Here is a 17,931-nt window from a genome sequence, read left to right as displayed (position 1 = left end):
CGGTCCTACTTCGCATAAACTTGCCAACTTTCTGTTCATGCACCGCGGGTGCGGTCTTGGTTGCACCGCGGGTGCGGTGTGGCTTCGGCCTTTCTTGTACAAATCCATAATTGCATGACCGCGGGTGCACTCCTGTTCTGGGCGCGGGTGCGGTCTTGCAAAACCCAATTTCCTCATATCTTTTCTTCCGTCATTGCATGTCATGCTTTCTCATATCTTCCGAGTCTCCCGTTAACAACGATTAATAAATGTGGTTATCGATTCTATAATTCTTGGGCCTTACAATATTGGTCCTAGATTCCAATGCCAATGCACCCGGCTTACCATAGAAGACAAATAATCATGTTATAAATTGATACAAATCATAGTCATTGACAATTGCAATAATCGGCTATCTTTTTCATTGCTCAAAGCTAATACAACCAGAATTTAGCCAGATTCAATCCTAATAAAATACTGCAAAGTAATATAACCACAATTAAATATTTACCTGCAAAAAATCAACATTGCTCAAAGCTTTCACGTCATCATCATTCGAAGTTCCATAGTTCGAGACACTCTTTTGATTTTATCGTCACTCGTGGGATGCAACTTTACTGAGCAACTACCTTTTTCTTCAATCTCAAAGTTGCTTGCACCCTTTTTGAACATTTATTCAAGTCTCTGTATGCGTGCATCTTGATCTGATATGCGTGTATTTTGTTCTGCGATGTGTGCATCTTGTTCTGAGATTAATATCTTCGCCTCCATCAAATATTTCTTTTGATTAAGGATTATATGGTCATCAACAAGAGGACTCTTCCATATTATACTAATATTAAAGTAGATGCTTTGAGTGATATGACCTCCAACACCTCTCACACAACCAGCATGTTCATGTGAATCCAGTTCTTTCGTAAGGATATCATTTTTTCCCTCTTCAAATTGCAACGTACCCTCGAGTTTTTGTTGCACATAATCATCCTGTCATGCACAAAAGAACAAGATAATTACTAAAACAGTAATAATGAATAAAAATTATTCATTTTCATGTATTGTTTGCTTACAATATTTTCTATTGCCGATTTCAACTCATCGCCTTCATATTGACCCTTCTTATTGACCCGTCCTTTCTTCCACATAATTGCTCGATTTATCTCATCATCGTCACATAACTCATTTGCCTACAAACAATACGTATGATATCAACAAATTTATAAATCACATAGCATGGATTTAATAAACTTTCCGAATTAACTCCCTTTCTCTGCCTTATTTGTTCTGCAAACTTTCTCAATAATTTCCAAGTAAAACATTAAGAGTTTCTGAACAATGTGGTCATCAGAAGGCAGAAAATATCGAACAATAGTGATAAACAGCTGAGGTAGGGATTCACCGTTAAGTAACAACATTATAGATTTTTTCATTGCATCAATTTTCAAATACACGTCACTACTCATCTGCCTACAAAAAATATGTGTAGGCATATTTATTAAAATCATACTTACTATTTCGTCGGCAAAACGTGCATATCCTTTGCGAGACATACAATGGATATATGTTTTGCTTCCTTCTCTTCTTTTGTTCATCACTTACTTTCTAGTTAATTGAACATTGCCGACATATATCAGATTCCAATAGAAATAATTTGTTATGGTCTATTTATTTGAAAATATCTTTGGAGCCGTATGGAACTCGAACATGTCAAAAATAGACCGAATAGAGTCTAGAATGGCCTAGAATTGCTTGTCTTATTTCGAGATGGCTTGGGGATGTTTCAGAGGTGATTCTAAGGGTATGGATAGTGAGTTAGGTTTCTGGTCAAATTTTAGTCGAGTCCCGAGTCGTGGGGTAAGTCGTAAGTCGCTTGATTTAATTCGAGAGTCGTACGAGTAAGATGCAAGCTTATGGGCTGTTTTGAGTTGTAAGCTATAAGTGGTGGCAGCAGGTCCATGACATTCGTAAATAAATATAACATGCTAAAATATTATTTTTGAGGTATGTAAGTTGTCTTGTGGCAAAATTATGCATGTACGGGTTTGGAAGCTGGAAAACGTGTCCGGGGACCTTTCCAACTTATATTTTATGATTGGTAGTGGATATGTAGTCCGAGGACTGTGGTGATCCTTATCGGACAAGCGCTGTGGTGTTAGTTTGAAAAAAAAATATGTTATGGTGCCACATTTCAATGAGCAGAACTCTACGCAAAATGATTAAATTTATGTTATGTCAAGTACGAAGCACATTTTATGATATTATTTATGCAGGGACGACACGTCATATTTATTTATGTCTAAGTTATTTCACGTATCAATTATGTTTAATTTGCATGGTTTTCTTTATTATGTAGTATTTGCTACTCACAGTTTATGCATGCTGAGTCTTTAGACTCACTAGACTTAATTGATGTAGAACATATTGTTGAGGAGGCCGGAGGCCATGACGAGCGAGCGAGCTCGGACAGTAGGCAGTGCACGTCCGATGGCCTTGCAGTTTATGAGTCTTTTGGACTTTAAAATTTCTTTAGACTCTGATTTATTTTATTTTACTTATGGTTGGGAAACAAATTACTTTTAGGTACGCTTTGAAATATTTTAAGGATGTTTGAGATGAATAATTTTTATGCCTTAAAATAATCAATATTTGAATTTTTAAATATGTAGTTTTTGAATTTCTTGAGTTTATTTATTGTAATTTTTGAAAATATTAATTAGGTAATTATTAAGTTTAAAGTTAAGAATTATTAATTTAAATAAATAGAAAATTTTATTTTCCGCATGCTTTAAGTGGTAAAGTAGTATGTGTCGTTACAGATTTTGTCATGGCACTGGATGACATGGCAAGAGAACAAATGATTCTCGCAATTATTCCATGAAGCCTATACAAGAAGCAAAAACTTGAAAGATAAATCAATCAATTCTAGCTGTTTGCATCGAAAAGAGGTTGACGGTCTGAAAGTAAAAGTTAATCTGTTAGCAGTTGAGAATGATGATATGCAGAGAATGTTCCAAGAAACGTTGAATGAAAACAAACCGTTGACACTCCTAGTTAACTCTTGGAACAAGTCTCTACTTCCATAGAGAAGATGCATTAATTGAAAAAACCAGTCGATGATAGAACTGGGCAAAGGTTTGACAGTAATGAGTGTAGTACTTCTAATGCAAATACTCAATCATGTTTAGACAAGGGGCAAGTAAAAACGATAAACTTTTCAGATCTAGAACGATATATGAACATTTATTGCCTGATGTTCAAACCAACCAGAATGTAAATCTTGATAACAAAGTCAAGCATCATTGCTTAGGTTACATCAAATTTGAGAGTTCTAAGTCCAACCAGTCATGGCTAAAGGGAAGACAAAATCAAGACGTTCACCACGGCTTGAAATGGTCTTGCAAAAAGTCAAGTCCAACGGATATTATTCTTCGAAGGGAAAATCAAACTGTTACCATAACTGCCGGCTGGTCCAAAGTAGATTTAAATTGGACGGGAATGATGAACGGCTCAAACAACATTCAGTAAGAGAGAGAACACAACACATATTTTATGCACACAACCGCACCCTATTGGTAACAAACAATGAAAAATATGTTTGGATAATTCAAGTGTGAGTCCTAAAATGGTTAATTCATTCATTATCCAACTATTCGTGGGTACCAAAGTATTATCTTGATGATTGCAGGTACAAAAGAAGAAGATTATTAAAGAATATATCCGATTCTTGGACAGTGGATGTTCGAGGCACATGACCGGTGACATCAAGCTATTTTCAGAAGTGATTGATTACAAATGATCAAAAATTACATTTGTTGATAATTCTAAGGATAAGGTCGTGGGTAAGGGTGAGATTATCCATGAAAAAGTAATCATTAGGGATGTGTTGGTTAAAAATATTTGTTACAATTTGATTAGTATAAGTAAGTTATGTGATAATAGGTAAACTGTTGAGTTTCAAAAGCACTCTTGCACTGTCAAATTTGTAAATGGTGACATCATGCCAACCGATTTGAGAGAACAGAACACTTATAAAGTTATCTTGGACAATGATAATCTAAATGATCCTACATGCTTTATTGCTCTGCATGGTAATAAGAACTCGCTTTTCCATAAACAACTTAATCATCTAAATTTCAAATATATTGTCAATCTCATTAAACAAAAAATGGCAGCACAGAATGCGACTACTTGAGTGCTAATGGGACGGTTGTTAGGTACATGAGTCCGGGAGGTGCGTATCTATCTGCTAGTGTTGTCTCACATACTTTAGAGATAAGTCTTCACATTTTCCTACTGTCGACCATTTTCTAAGATAGACAATATTACCCATTAAGATCTGAAGTCACTGTTTAACGACCTTCCTAGCCAACCAGATCAAGCTGCATAATGTCAATATATTGATGCACGAGAACTTCCTACGAGGTCACCCATCCTAGTACTACTCTCAATAATGCACGCTTAACCCAAAACAGACCGCTGCCCAGTTAATCAAGCTCATCAGAAGTTTACAAACTAATATAACCTCTATTGTGATTATTATTAGGAGTGAACGAGGTAGTGAGTTCACAATCAGACTCCTCTCAACCTATATAGAAGATAATGTATCAAGCATGAAATTTCGGCCACTAGATCACCTCAACAAAATGGTGTGCTGAGAGAATAAACATGACACTCAAAGTGGCTGCTTGAACCATGCTAGCAGAATCTGGCATGTCTCAAAGGTTTAAGGCAGAAGTTGTCAACATCGCATGATATTCACGAAATAGACCAATTATTAACAAAAATCATGGAAAGAATCCTTATGAGATCTGTTGAGACATCGTATTCTCGCACCCAAGACGCAGCGGAAGTTTAAAAATTTTGTTCTTGGGCGTCGTGTGTTTAAAACATTCATAGGGCGTTTAGGATTATACCTTTGCGTTTTAAACGCTGGACTCCAAACTATTCCGGTTTGAGGCGGATATAGCCCTTCTAGAAAATCCCTACGAACGGCTCTTCAACTTTGATCTTCTAATTTGGTCCAAATCAGGAACTGAATTCCTTGTTTGGATTGCACTAGTAATCACAAACGATTTGTGCGTTGAGATAGCAATCTCCGAATCTCCAAAATCCAAAGATTGTGCAACGATTAGAAGAAAAACCAAAAGGCCAACAATTTTTCTTTTTTTCCTTTGTTATGGCCGAGAGCTATCTATCAAGGGGAGGAGAGTTTTTTTTTTTTTGTTTTTCTTTTGTGTGCAAAAACTAGGTTAGCAATTATGAGTCCTAATGGTTTATTTATAGAGTGAGACTCCTAATCTAATTAGGAGTCTCTCTCCCACAAGGACTCTAATAATTTCAATATATTTAAACTCCTATATAATTAATATATAATGTATTTATTAACCTTTAATAATACATGATATAATAATATCATATACACATATTTTATATCACCATATAAAATATATACATGTATATGTATATTAAATTAAATAACCATTATTTAATTTATAAACTAACTCCTTGGTTAATTTAATTCTAGACTCTTCTAGAATATTTACGGGAATTTATGCATATTAGTAGTCACCACTACTAGCACAATCATTTAATTAGTAAATTCCAAATTCACTAAAAAAATGATTCCGAACTCATTATAACCCGATCGACGATCCGAAAGCGCCGATGTACCAAGGATACAAATCTTGTTCATATAATGAAAATCAAAAATTTCGAAGATCAAAATTTTCATTTACCAAATTTAGAACTTACCATATATCGCAGTTACCATATTTGGCAGCTGCCAGTTTTAGTGAACTCCTTCACAAAACAGGCAGTTCCACTCTCCTTTCTTATTTAGCAATCATGCCAACTTCCATTTCTTCCATCCTATGGAATCATCTCATAAACTCTTTTATAAGCTTCTTGTTTGATATTCATCAAACTATAGTCGCCAAATTACAACTCCTTGAAATTCGACTATCTCAACGGGAACACAAAATCCGATACTTGTGTGACCCTCAATGGTTCATGGATACAGCTAGCCGTGGGTTCACATCTCCATGTGATTCAGAATAAAATTTATTCTTATTCGGGTTTACCCTAGTTAACCCCATTCTTTTCATCAAATCCTTGATCAAGAATGTCAGAACTCATTTCTGATTGCACCCATCGGATCATGGTAAGAGCGTCTAGTAGCATCGCCCCATGATCCCATAGGTATCACTGATAGTGCCTGCAAGAACCTTTAGTCATGGTTAGCGTACAGTACGGTCCCTTCTACGCATATATCCCGATCAAATCTGCTAGTATTGGTATATCGAGAGTTGCATATAAATTTGATAACGATGCGATTTATCTTTGAGTATTAATAGTGGCATGGTATGTGCAAATAGGAAAACACCTTTCCCTAAAGCACATTTATTGCTCTGGCCAGAGATTCCCTGCACTATTAACTCATCAGATCACATAGGATATCTTTACCCGTAGGTAAACGGTGAATCCCCAACTACAATGTAATTGCTCCTACGTATTTCGAAACTACACCCAACCTCGCCACCTGATGACCCTCGATGGAGTCGGTAAACAGATCAAAGTGCATGCTAGTACGTGTAGCCCTTACATTATTGTCCCGGGTCATAGGACTAATGGTGTACAACCATAACTGCGAACTATTCCACTTGATAAGTGGGAAACACTTGGGTAGTCCGAGGGAGGGTTGTTCAGTGCATCATCATATGATCACCCATCTGTGTGAATGGACATCTCCATGCCCTTGCCAATGAAACATGGCGTTTACACCACAGATGCTAGTCTCAAGCTCGAGCGACCTTTATCATTGTTTTAGGCGGCTGATTAGTAGGAACCTGTTTAGAATATACGGTACACTTCCTAATGAGTTTCATGATCTTACGTTGCGACGCAGACCTCATGGTACCTATTGTATATCCAAGGACTTTATCTATGCAGCTTGCATGGGTATACAGATAAAGTATAATGCCATAATCGAATAAATCTTAAAATATTATTAAAACAAAGATTGTTTTACATTAGAGTCAATAAAGCCCGAGCCACAAGTTGGCTTGCTGGGCACCTACTCTAACAAGATCTGGAAAGGCAATATCATACTTTCGGATCTTTTGTTATAAAAATGGAAAAACACATCTAACCGATTTTGATGCTAAATCTGTCAATGGTGTCTTTTTAAGCTATTCAACAGTCAGTAAAGCTTATAGATCCTATAACTGTAGAACTCTGGTCATTAAAGAATTTGTGCATGTAGTATTTGATAAATCATTTATCTGACATGATAACAATAGTAGGAATGTGAATAATTTAAGTAAAATATTTGATGCTACTAGCAGTGATCGTGAGATAGATTTAAGAAGAATGACTAGAATAAATTTTGATGAAAATCAAGTTGTCCATAAAGAAATTGTACAAAATCAAGCCGTCCTAGAAACTGAGTCAGTGGACAATCACCAGCCCAAAATTCATCAAGAAGAAGATTATGTTGAAAGCAATGAATATTGAATTGTTCAACAGCCAGATCCAATCTATTTGGACCAAGATTCCGATGAAATAAGAATTATCCACTCGAGCTAGTCATCGATAACACAACCGCTAGACTTGAGACTATTAGGATATTTCATGAATTTGTTGCATTTAAAGATTTCAAAGTATATCAAAAGGATGTTAAATCAATAATTCTAAAACGGTTTTCTTAATGAGGAAGTTAATGTTGAACAACCTCTTGGCTTTGTTAATCATATTAATCCTGGCTATGTGTATAAACTTGATAAAAATTTATGTGGTCTAAAACAAGCCTCTCGTACATGGTATGGTACTTTGACTAAATTCTTGATTGAGCATGAATTTGCAATTGGAATGGTCAATAAAACTTTATTTAAATTTGTTAAAGGTGTTAATGTTTTACTTGTACAAATATATGTTGATGACATCATGTTTTGCACAAATAATCCCAAATTGTGTGAGAAATTTTCCAAGCTAATCAGGAAAATTTTGAAATGAGTATGATGAGAGAACTCATGTTCCTTCTCGAGATACAAGTCAAACAACTAGAAAATGGTATTTTAATCAACCAAGCTAAGTATACAAAGATCTACTCAAAAAGTTTGGTATAGAGAATTGTGATGTTTCCACAACCACTATGAGCTCTTCAATCAATCTAGAAAATATGAAGGGGGGGGGGGGGGGGGGATATCAATAGACATCTCAACAGACAATGAAGCCGCTGACATCTTCACAGCCTATAACAGACTCTAAGTTTTCTTAATTACATAATACTCTCGGTTTAGTTGATTTAAAATAATGCATGAATTTAGGGAAACATATTTCGAACTGATATAACAGTGTATTAAGTAAGCGCACAACTTCAACCTGTCTGGCTGAAATTTGTGGAAACTTAATATTATCATATGTTCTGACAGTTTCTTCCTGATACATATCAATCAGTTATCGAACGGTCCAATTTTTAGATTTCAAAAAGTTCAATTTTTGAATTATTTAATATTGCACATTTAATTGTCTGATATTTACTTTTCAATTTTTAAAATTATTTATTTTTAATCGAAAAATATCAACAGCCTAAAATTTGTTTTTCAAAATCTTAAAATCCTCTAACGATATTCAGACATGTGGACTGACATGTCTTTCACATCAGACTGTATATATGATTCAAGTTTACCAACTTTATTTATTTCCGATCAATCGGATAATCAAACTTTTGGCATTCTTTCATTTTTATTCTCTTGTTTTTAATCGAATCTGTAGAAAAAATTTCAAGTCGTTTTCATCAAATCTATCAAAAGAAAAACTTCTCACAAAACACTATAGCCGTGAATTTTGTTTCTGTACTGGCCATGAAGTATGAGCCCATGGTTATCATCTTCAAGATGCTCAAGGATTCAGGCCTCGGGAAGTTTCTAGGATACAGTGAAAGATGCTCAGATACAATCCTGAATGAACTTTTCTCTATAACCACGATGGAACATGGATCTATTATCTACTCAATTCAGGGAACTTCAATCTATATTACCCAGAAGTTGTTTGCGGAAATGTTTGATCTGCCAACGATTGACATTACATCCTTCTCGACTCTTCCAGAAGGTAACTTTGCTAATTGGAGGGAGGAAATCTCACCCTCCAGCTCTTCTGTAACGCCTCAAAAATTTAAAAGTCCACGTGAACCACATGCATGCAAAAGTATCAAATTTCCTATTTATTCTAATTAAATTATTTTAATTGCATCTTGTAATTATAGTAGGCATGTTTACATGTTTAAAATATGGTTTTCAACTAGAATGCATAAAACTATGTTTTAAAGGCTATTCGAAATGCAATCGAGGAACGGAGATCGAGGGCTGAAAAAAAATTTTTTTATCAAATAATTGTTTTTCATTATTTAAAATATGGCACATGCTATATGTTAATTTTCGAAAATGATGTGTTTGGTGTGTTTTTATATGCCGATACGTATTTTTAAATGATATTCGATTTCCGACCAAAATATGAATTTTTCGAGAGCTCGGCTAATATTTTCACGAACTTTCCTTAACGAAATATTTTAAATATTCACTAATAGGCTTAATGGATCTATTAAACCATGCTAATGGGCCTAGGCTTATACTAGGAGTTTTAAAGCAAATAAATAAGTCACAAACCCTCCCCATAACCCCAAAACTCACGTCCCCTTCCCCTCAAAAATTACAAGGACTCTCCCCATCAGAATTCAGCACAAACCACACGTGAGTAAAGGAGGAAACGCACGCCTTTGAGAGAAAAGCAAGCATGGGTTCCGTTCGTCTCAGTTCTTTGCATATCAACTTCATTGTCGTGCGTAAAATACGCAAAAGCACGCCATAATCTTATTTCAAACATTTTTCACACCATAATACACGATTGAAGCATGTTTGCATGAAAAATATGTTAGACTTTTAATTATTTTTGTTTTTATGCCATAGCATGTATATAATTCAAGTTTTTTGTGATCCAAACCATGTTGTGTTGTTACTTGAAGGGCTGCCACCTTAGGGACACTAAAAAGGATGAGTTTAGGAGGGTTTGAGGGCCTAGATACGTCAACATAAGGGATGGAGATGGGAGGCACCTAGGCTGAACGTATATAAGAGTCCTAGTGGCTAAGGGGTCTTCGCTTGGGGAGTCCTGGTGGGTTACGGGTTTCAGCTACTGTGGGGCGTAACTAGGAGACCCAAGGGAGGCTGTACAAGGGCCATAAGTTGGCTTCACCATGGTTCGCTCGAGGGGCAAGGCCGATCGCGGGTCATGGGGGTGCCGCGCACATGCTAGTTCACGGGTTGAGGGGCCAAGGAATTTATGGCTTCTAGGGTTGGTCCAGCAGGGTCCTTAGGTTTTGAAGCAGGGTCCTAGGTAGTTAAGCTAGGGTCTGGTCGGGGTGGACATGGGCTGGAGCCGTGGATTGTATGGCTAGGGAACTAGGTTTTCTCGAAACTAGAGGGCATGAAGTTCAGTAGGTGTTCTAGCATGTTAAAGGGACTTATTGGGTTTGAATTGGGTCATGTATGGTTTAGTTAGGTGTTATGAAGCTTGGGTTCAAGTTTGGTGAGATTTGGTTAAGTTTCGAGTTCATACGAGTCAAAACCAGGATATACGTCTAAGTTGTCAAAATGAATTGGGAAATTAGTCGAGAGGCATAATTTTACGTCTAAAAAATATTTACGGGTGTATTTTAAGGTGATATGTTAAGTTTGGAATGATTTGGGGTCGTCGGTTCGAGGTCTAAGGATAAATACAAAAAATTATGCTTCTAGGGGTAAAATAATCATTTTACACCTAAAAATAGTAGACGTCCTGGTAGTGCCGTGAAGGCTGAAAAATATGTTAATATGTTTATTTCAAATGTTTATGAAAGTTATGATAAAACGTTAATGCTAAAAGATATGTTGCATACTTGATTTTAAAAGAAAAATGATTCATATATGCATGAATTTTTATAAGTGATGAAAATATGAAACGTTGGAGGAGTTGACGTAATTATGACTAATACGATGATTATGATGATACAATGATTATGATGATATGTAAGGCCAAGGCTCAGTTGACATGTGAGAGTGTCGCCGATGTCCCAGCCGCCCAGTACTTTGTTTACACGTAGTTGGATCCATCAACCTTCAACTGATACGAAAGTTACAATTAACAATCTGAATTAAATAAAAAGAAAAACGTATACGTATATGATGAAAAGGGAAATGATTATGATGAAAAGAAAATGTTTATGTTTATGCATGTTCATGAAAGCTATTTTAAGTAAAAGTATTTTCACTGTTGCATGTGATTGTATATGTATTACTTGTTATCATGATTATGGTTTGCTGAGTCAATAGACTCAGTAGGTGTGCTAGATGCATGTGAGCATGATTTGGATGGAGGATTTGGTTGTTGATCTATTTGGACTGAAGGTGCACACAACCGGAGGACCGTCGCTAGCTTTCCGCACTTACGATTATGATTTATGATTTGCGATTATTTAAAGATTTTACGACTTTTATATATTTTTCAGAGATTTAAGAGTTTATGATTTATTTTGCAAAACGCTAAGTTAGGTTTGGTAAAATGATTTGCGTTCTTATGTTTTGGATGCTATCTTTTGGATTTTCAAATAATTAATTGGTGAGTTTATTTTAAAGGATATCAAAAATATTTATATATTTATGCATGGTGTTTTCGGCCAAGTGGTTTGGAAAAAAATTAGTATATTTTAAAAAAAACGAGTAGTGGACGTTTCATCTTCACTCATTGCTCCCACCAACCAAATTAATTGAGATATGAAGGTCGATTATAGGCTACTTGTAGATATTGTTGTTCTTGTTTGCTATCTATTGGAAGGAATTCCAATCATCGGGATTAGTTGTTCTCGTCTGCTATCTATTGGAACAATCAAAGGCAAAAGTGGTGGATGTTGTGAAACTTCACAAAATGAATTTGTTGGACTGGAACATTGTAGAGCCATACCGAGTAAAGAATACGCCAACAGGTTCCATGCTATTAGTAGTCAAGATTGAGATAGGTGAGGAAGAAAAGAAAAAGAAAGTCTCGAAGCAAGCCAGGACACCTGCTAAGGAAATTGAATGAAAATTGATTCACTCTTCAGATTCTAAAGATGATCGAGATAAGTTTCTTCTCAATCAAGTATTCTTCGACAAATAAAAGAGTACGGAGAGGCCCAAAATCTAGAGGATAAAATTGATTAAGCACATCAACACTCCTTTGGTTCCTGCCCCAATCCCAGCCGTTTTCATCTTTTCTCTATCATAAGGATTAACAATTCCCGAGCGTGACATCTTTTATTCTCTTTTTGGGCTACATCTGATCGATACCAAGGCTAAAAGAAAGGATATCCTTGTTCCAGCTAAAACATTGTTCAATGTGCAAGTTGACATCAACCTAACTATAGATCAGGTTAATCAAAATTCCAAAGAGAAAATGGTAGAGCTCAATCATTGTGTAGACTTCCGAACCTTTGTACATTTTTTGTGATCCGGAAGGCAAAAAGGGTCAAGGAAGTTGTTGCCCTGGATAAGAAGATGTCACAATTTGACTTTGACCAATCTAAGATGGATCCCTCCTCTCCCATGCTTCATGACCAAATTGTTGGAATAGAAGGAGTTCACAAGGAAGCAGTGGACACTACAACAAATTTGTTATTCAACAACTGTCAAACAACAACGATTTTATTGGAAAACCGTTGTAATTTATATTTTAAGAACGATTTTAACAAAAACCGTTGTGTATTAGCGGTTTTTTCCAAGCTACGACAACGGTATATGAGAAACTGTTGTAGTTTTGCGTGTTTTTTCGTAGTTACAACAACGGATTTTCAGAAACCATTGTCTTATTTTTTAAAAACAACGGTTTTATAAACCGATGTCTATTAGCGTGTTTTTTTGACAAACGACAACAGTTTTATTAAACCGTTGTCGATTAGCGTGTTTTTTGGACAAACAACTAAGGTTTTAGCTAACCGTTGTTAATTAGCATTTTTTGTTGGAAAACAATAACGGTTAGCTATAACCGTTGTTGATTAGTGTTTTATTGGAGAAATGACAACGTTTTTAGCGAACCGTTGTTAATTAGAATTTTTTTTGGAAAAAGACAACGGTGTTATATAACCGTTGTTGATTAGCGATCTAAAATTTTGTTAAAATATATATTATTAAATACATATTTAGTTAGAGCCGTCAATTTAGATTGTTCTCGTCGAGTTAGCCCATACTGCCACATAATTTAAGTGAGTTGGGTTGAAAAAATTTCAACCCAAAAAAAGGCGAGCCTAGGCTGGTCAACCGCGCGGGACTAGGTGGGCCAACCCAAGCGGTCCGTGGACCTGGAAAAAATAATATTTTTTTGTATTTTTTATATATGATAATATAAGTATTTTTTAATGACATTTTTGAATATTTTTGTGTTAATTAATTTGTATAAAATATACAAGTATGAAATCAATAATTAAAAATTTTATTGATATTTTTTTCCATAAATGTTTATTTATGAAATGAAAATTTAGATATATTATAATGGTTTATTATTTTATTTTTTTGTTTTATTTTTTTAGTCTGATCTGCGAGTTGTCTCGTCTGACCCACAATTCACCTTGGGTTGGGTTGGGTTGAAGATTTCCATCCGTCGGGATTGTGGGCCGGCCGACCCTTCCCGCCAAATGACTGGTTTTTTGCGAGCTGACCCGCCTCATCTTGGATTGGCCCGTCTGATAGCTCTATATATAATTGTAATTAATTATCTTTTAATTTGCAATTTTAAAATTATTATTGATATGTTAAATTTAAATAATTATTTATATCTAAAAAATTTAAAAATATATTATATTGTGTGTTTTATAATATCAAATATTAAAATGGTATCAAATACATTTGAAGTTTAAATATTAATATGTTTTTAAATTATCAAGATCGGACTAAAAGAGAGACTTAATTAAACTCAATTATTGGTGTGAATATAAACCTACAGCTGATGTGTTCAACGAAGAAAAATAAAAACCTAATTGCTTCATCTCCCTCGCCATCTCGTCTTCGCGCCTCCTGTAATCGTAGCTCCGAACACCGCCTCAGCTAGATGAAGACGTCACCAGCTCGAAGCAAGTTTAACAGAAGGAAAACAAGCCCAGATCTAGCAAGCGCGAGCCTTCTTTGCTCGGTTGTTCCAGTGCGCGCGATTCCAACATATTTTAGGTGAGTTTGTGCTTCGATTTCTTGGGTGTTTTGTGTTTAGTTGAGGTTGTGCTTCGATTTTTTTGGGTTTTCATTGTATTAAACCTCTTATATTTCATGAGATCGCGGCTAACTATATTGCAGAAGCTCATATCATTTTCCCATGTCTCTAAACCTTCACTGTTAGGAACATATATCATTACTGTGTTGGTTCATATTGTGAAGAAATAGAGATCGAAATTACAGAAATTGGGGGTTGGCTCTATGAAGGGTTCGTATGGTTCTAGAAGAGAAGGAACCGTTGGAAGACTAATCAATTGGAGAAGGACTATGATGTCTTGAAGAGCCAATTCGAAGCACTGAAATCAGATAACAATGCCTTCTAGTTTCAAAACAAGATACTTCAACCACAAGCCATTTCATTTAATCATTTACTTTTCACTTCTTCTTTAAATGTTCTTTAACTTGTCAATAGGAATGTAAATGAGCCGAGCCGAACAGTATCAGGCTCGGGCTCGGCTCGTTAAACTATTTTCTCGGCTCGGGCTCGTTACGAGCCTTTGGTTTGAAGCTCGGGCTCGGCTCGTTCGGAAGTTATGAAGCTCGGGTTCGGCTCGAGCTCGGCTCGTTTATCTTGTTTAATGAGCCTGGCTCGGGTTCGGCTCGTTAAACAAGCTCGTTAAGCGAGCTCGTTTCTGCTCATTCACATTAATAATATAATTTTTAATGGCTCATTCACATTTTTAATGGCTCGTTAGCCTGGCTCGAGCTCGGCTCGTTAGTGGCTCATTCACATTTTTAATATAATTTTTAATTTTTAATTTATTATTATTTATCATACATAATTATTTTAATATTATAACTCATTAATTATCTCAAATTCGAGCTCACGATCTACCTAAACGAGCCGAGCTCGAGCCCGAGCTCGTGAACCACTTAAATGAGCCGAGCTCGAGCTCGAGCTCACGAGCCAGCTAAACGAGCCTAGCTCAATTTTGAGCTCACGAACCTATTATCGAACATGTTCACGAGCTAACGAGCCGAACATCATTAATCTCAAGCTCGGCTCCACAAAATTGTCGAGCCCAAAATAAGGCCTGGGCTCGGCTCGATAAGCTTAACGAACGAGCCCGAACGAGATTTTTAACGAGCTGAGATCCGAAAAACTCGCGAACAGTTCGGTTCATTTACATCCCTACTTGTCAATGTTGAATTTGCTAAATAACCCCATAATGTAATCAGCCATAGGATCTTTAATTGTTGAGCAAGTTGATTAAACCAAGTTGGTAATTTGACTAGTTTTTACTGTTTGATTGCAGTTATTTTACTAGTATTTACTGCTACAGACCAATTTCAAAGGTGGCAAGCTATCAGGAGCAAGCTTCTTTGATGCGGATTTGAGTTATGGTTGTTTTTCAAGTGTAGTTGTGTCACGTGATGGGCCTGATATGAATTTTTCATGCTTTATGTGCACAAAATTGAAGGTGACAGTGGGGTAGGAAATTTGCTTACTTTCAAGTTTACAGACGGTAAAAAAGTTGCGGCAGAGATTTCTTGCAAGTATGTTTCTGCGTATTTATGAATTAAATTAATGTCATTGTTGATAAAGCCATTGCCACGAAAATACAGCAAATGAAGCTATGTAACACAACCATTGTTGATAGATTCATCACAACATTGATGTCTAATTTTGTTGTTTACAACTATTTTGAACACCAACCTAACAGTATTTTTACAACTGTTTTGAAGGATTTCACTCATTGTAGGTTGGTTAGCTGTACGTATAATGGACAAAGATTGGATGTCAAAGAATAGGTTGTCACATGAATATGAGGCTGGGGTGGAGTATTTCTTGCAGTTTGCATCACGAAACGCTAACAATCCGAATGCAATGCCTTGCCCATGTGCAAAATGCGGTAATCTAAAGACGAAAGATATTTACACTATAAGGGCTCATTTGTGTTGTAATGGTATAGATTTTACATATCAAACATGGAATTGGCATGGCGAAAGATCTATGTTCGGGAACTCAATGAATGATAGTGATCGAGTAGGGCAAGATGAACGCAAATATTTTACCGAGGAACCTATAAGTATGATACATGATGCATATGATAGTTATGCTGAGAATCCAAACCAATTCCATAAGCTACTTAGAATCTTACCATGAAGTCATCAGACAAGCGACTGATTACAAATGAACTCCAATAAGCTCAAGTAATACCAAACCCAGTAGGTGGTTCTTTCAAATCCTTAGTTTTATCCCGCTTGCTAAAAATGAACTTTTGAGTGAGAAAAGCTTTATACTGTCGCCACTTGTTATTTGAAGAGTTCAGACATCCCTTCTTCCAGCTTTGATCAATATTGTACGTCAGCTGTAGAAGTCATATTAACCCATAACATTAAACATATCATAACCATATGAAAACTAATTAAAATAGTCAAAACATTATAACTTACATTAACCGATTCCCATATTAATTCTTTGAGTTTGATAACTTAACTTTACATTTTCTCGAACAAGAACTCCAATATAACTTTGCATCTCACCTACAAATTCTCCTACTGGTTGTCCCAATTTACTGAACCTTACATCCTTTCTAATTCCCTGAACCCTTTGCCTAACAAGCCTATCCAAACGTGTATGACCTCTAGATGATCTTGTTGTTTTGGTCTCTGTACATTCCAAAACTGTTTTTCCCCCACAACTATTGTCAGTGGCAGAATATGCAGTATTCTGTTTAGGCTTCTCATTCTTTGACATCCTGCAAGCATTTACCATTTGCTAGGAAATCACAAAAATGCACTATGCAACGCATGTCATAAAAAAGTTAGTATTCACTTCTTTATTTTTCTTTCTACGTGAAACTGTAATGTGCAGAACAGTAAGGGAATGTAACCTATTATGCTGGTTCAAGTCATTTAGGATTGCACTTAATTATTGTCAACCCAATACCCATCACAATCTTCACGAATGCATGGCGGTTCATTTTCATCTATTCCATCAACATCCATTGATATAAACCCTCGTGTAAAACATTGATAGTGGGTTACAACATTTTCCAATTCATCACCATTCATGTATTCAATGTACTCTCTGGTGGGACTTGCAAGTACAACATGCCATGCAAGATCTTCAGGATCTTCAATGTAAAACACCTGCTTTGCTTGACTGCCCAAGATAAAAGAGTCAGACTTGAATCCAATTATCTTCAGGTTTACCTACGTGAAACCAAGATCATCAACTTTAATACCGTTAATATTCTCAACTCAATTACATTTAAACATTGAAATTTGAAACATTTGGTAATCAAGTTCCCATATTTCTTGAATAACTCCATAAAAAATCATGTCTGACGCAACTGGATTTTTATCCTTTGCACTAGCAACTTGCATTGTCGTTGCGACTAAGCGTACTCCGGAATTTTGCACAACTCGTATATCATCTCGCTCTTTTGTATGATAACTGACCCCATCAATCAAATAACTAGAGTACTTTAACACTTGTTTGCTACGTCTGCGCGCTATCCACTTCAATCTTTCTGAAATTTCACGATTGGAATTGCCAACTGCACTTGCAACCTACATTTCAAAAAGTACTAAAATGTATCCTTAAGTTTTAAAAAATCCCATAATACTGATATTTAGACAGCTTACACTATCACGTAACCAGCTAATAAATGTTTGGTTATGCTCATCTTGTAACCACCTTTTGTATTTAGCCTTATGAGGAAATTTTGCATCAAAATAT

General features: G+C 35.9%; 2 long non-coding RNA genes across 2 annotated transcripts; one reads left to right on the top strand and one right to left on the bottom strand.

The window, feature by feature from the left end:
• Positions 1-321: 321 nt before the first annotated feature.
• On the bottom strand, positions 322-16,590 carry LOC140833111 (uncharacterized). The gene is made up of 3 exons (XR_012118293.1): positions 16,346-16,590; positions 1,047-1,163; positions 322-963 (listed from the first exon to the last, which is right to left on the bottom strand). It is a non-coding gene; the product is annotated as an uncharacterized lncRNA (long non-coding RNA).
• LOC140833110 (uncharacterized) lies at positions 13,974-16,347 on the top strand. Its single transcript, XR_012118292.1, has 3 exons — positions 13,974-14,201; positions 15,500-15,740; positions 15,930-16,347. It is a non-coding gene; the product is annotated as an uncharacterized lncRNA (long non-coding RNA).
• Positions 16,591-17,931: the final 1,341 nt, after the last annotated feature.

This window comes from Primulina eburnea, chromosome 5, assembly GCF_022965805.1.
Source record: "Primulina eburnea isolate SZY01 chromosome 5, ASM2296580v1, whole genome shotgun sequence".
Lineage (NCBI taxonomy): Eukaryota > Viridiplantae > Streptophyta > Magnoliopsida > Lamiales > Gesneriaceae > Primulina > Primulina eburnea.
Note: the sequence above shows the minus strand (reverse complement) of the source record. Positions and strands in the feature narration are given on the sequence as shown.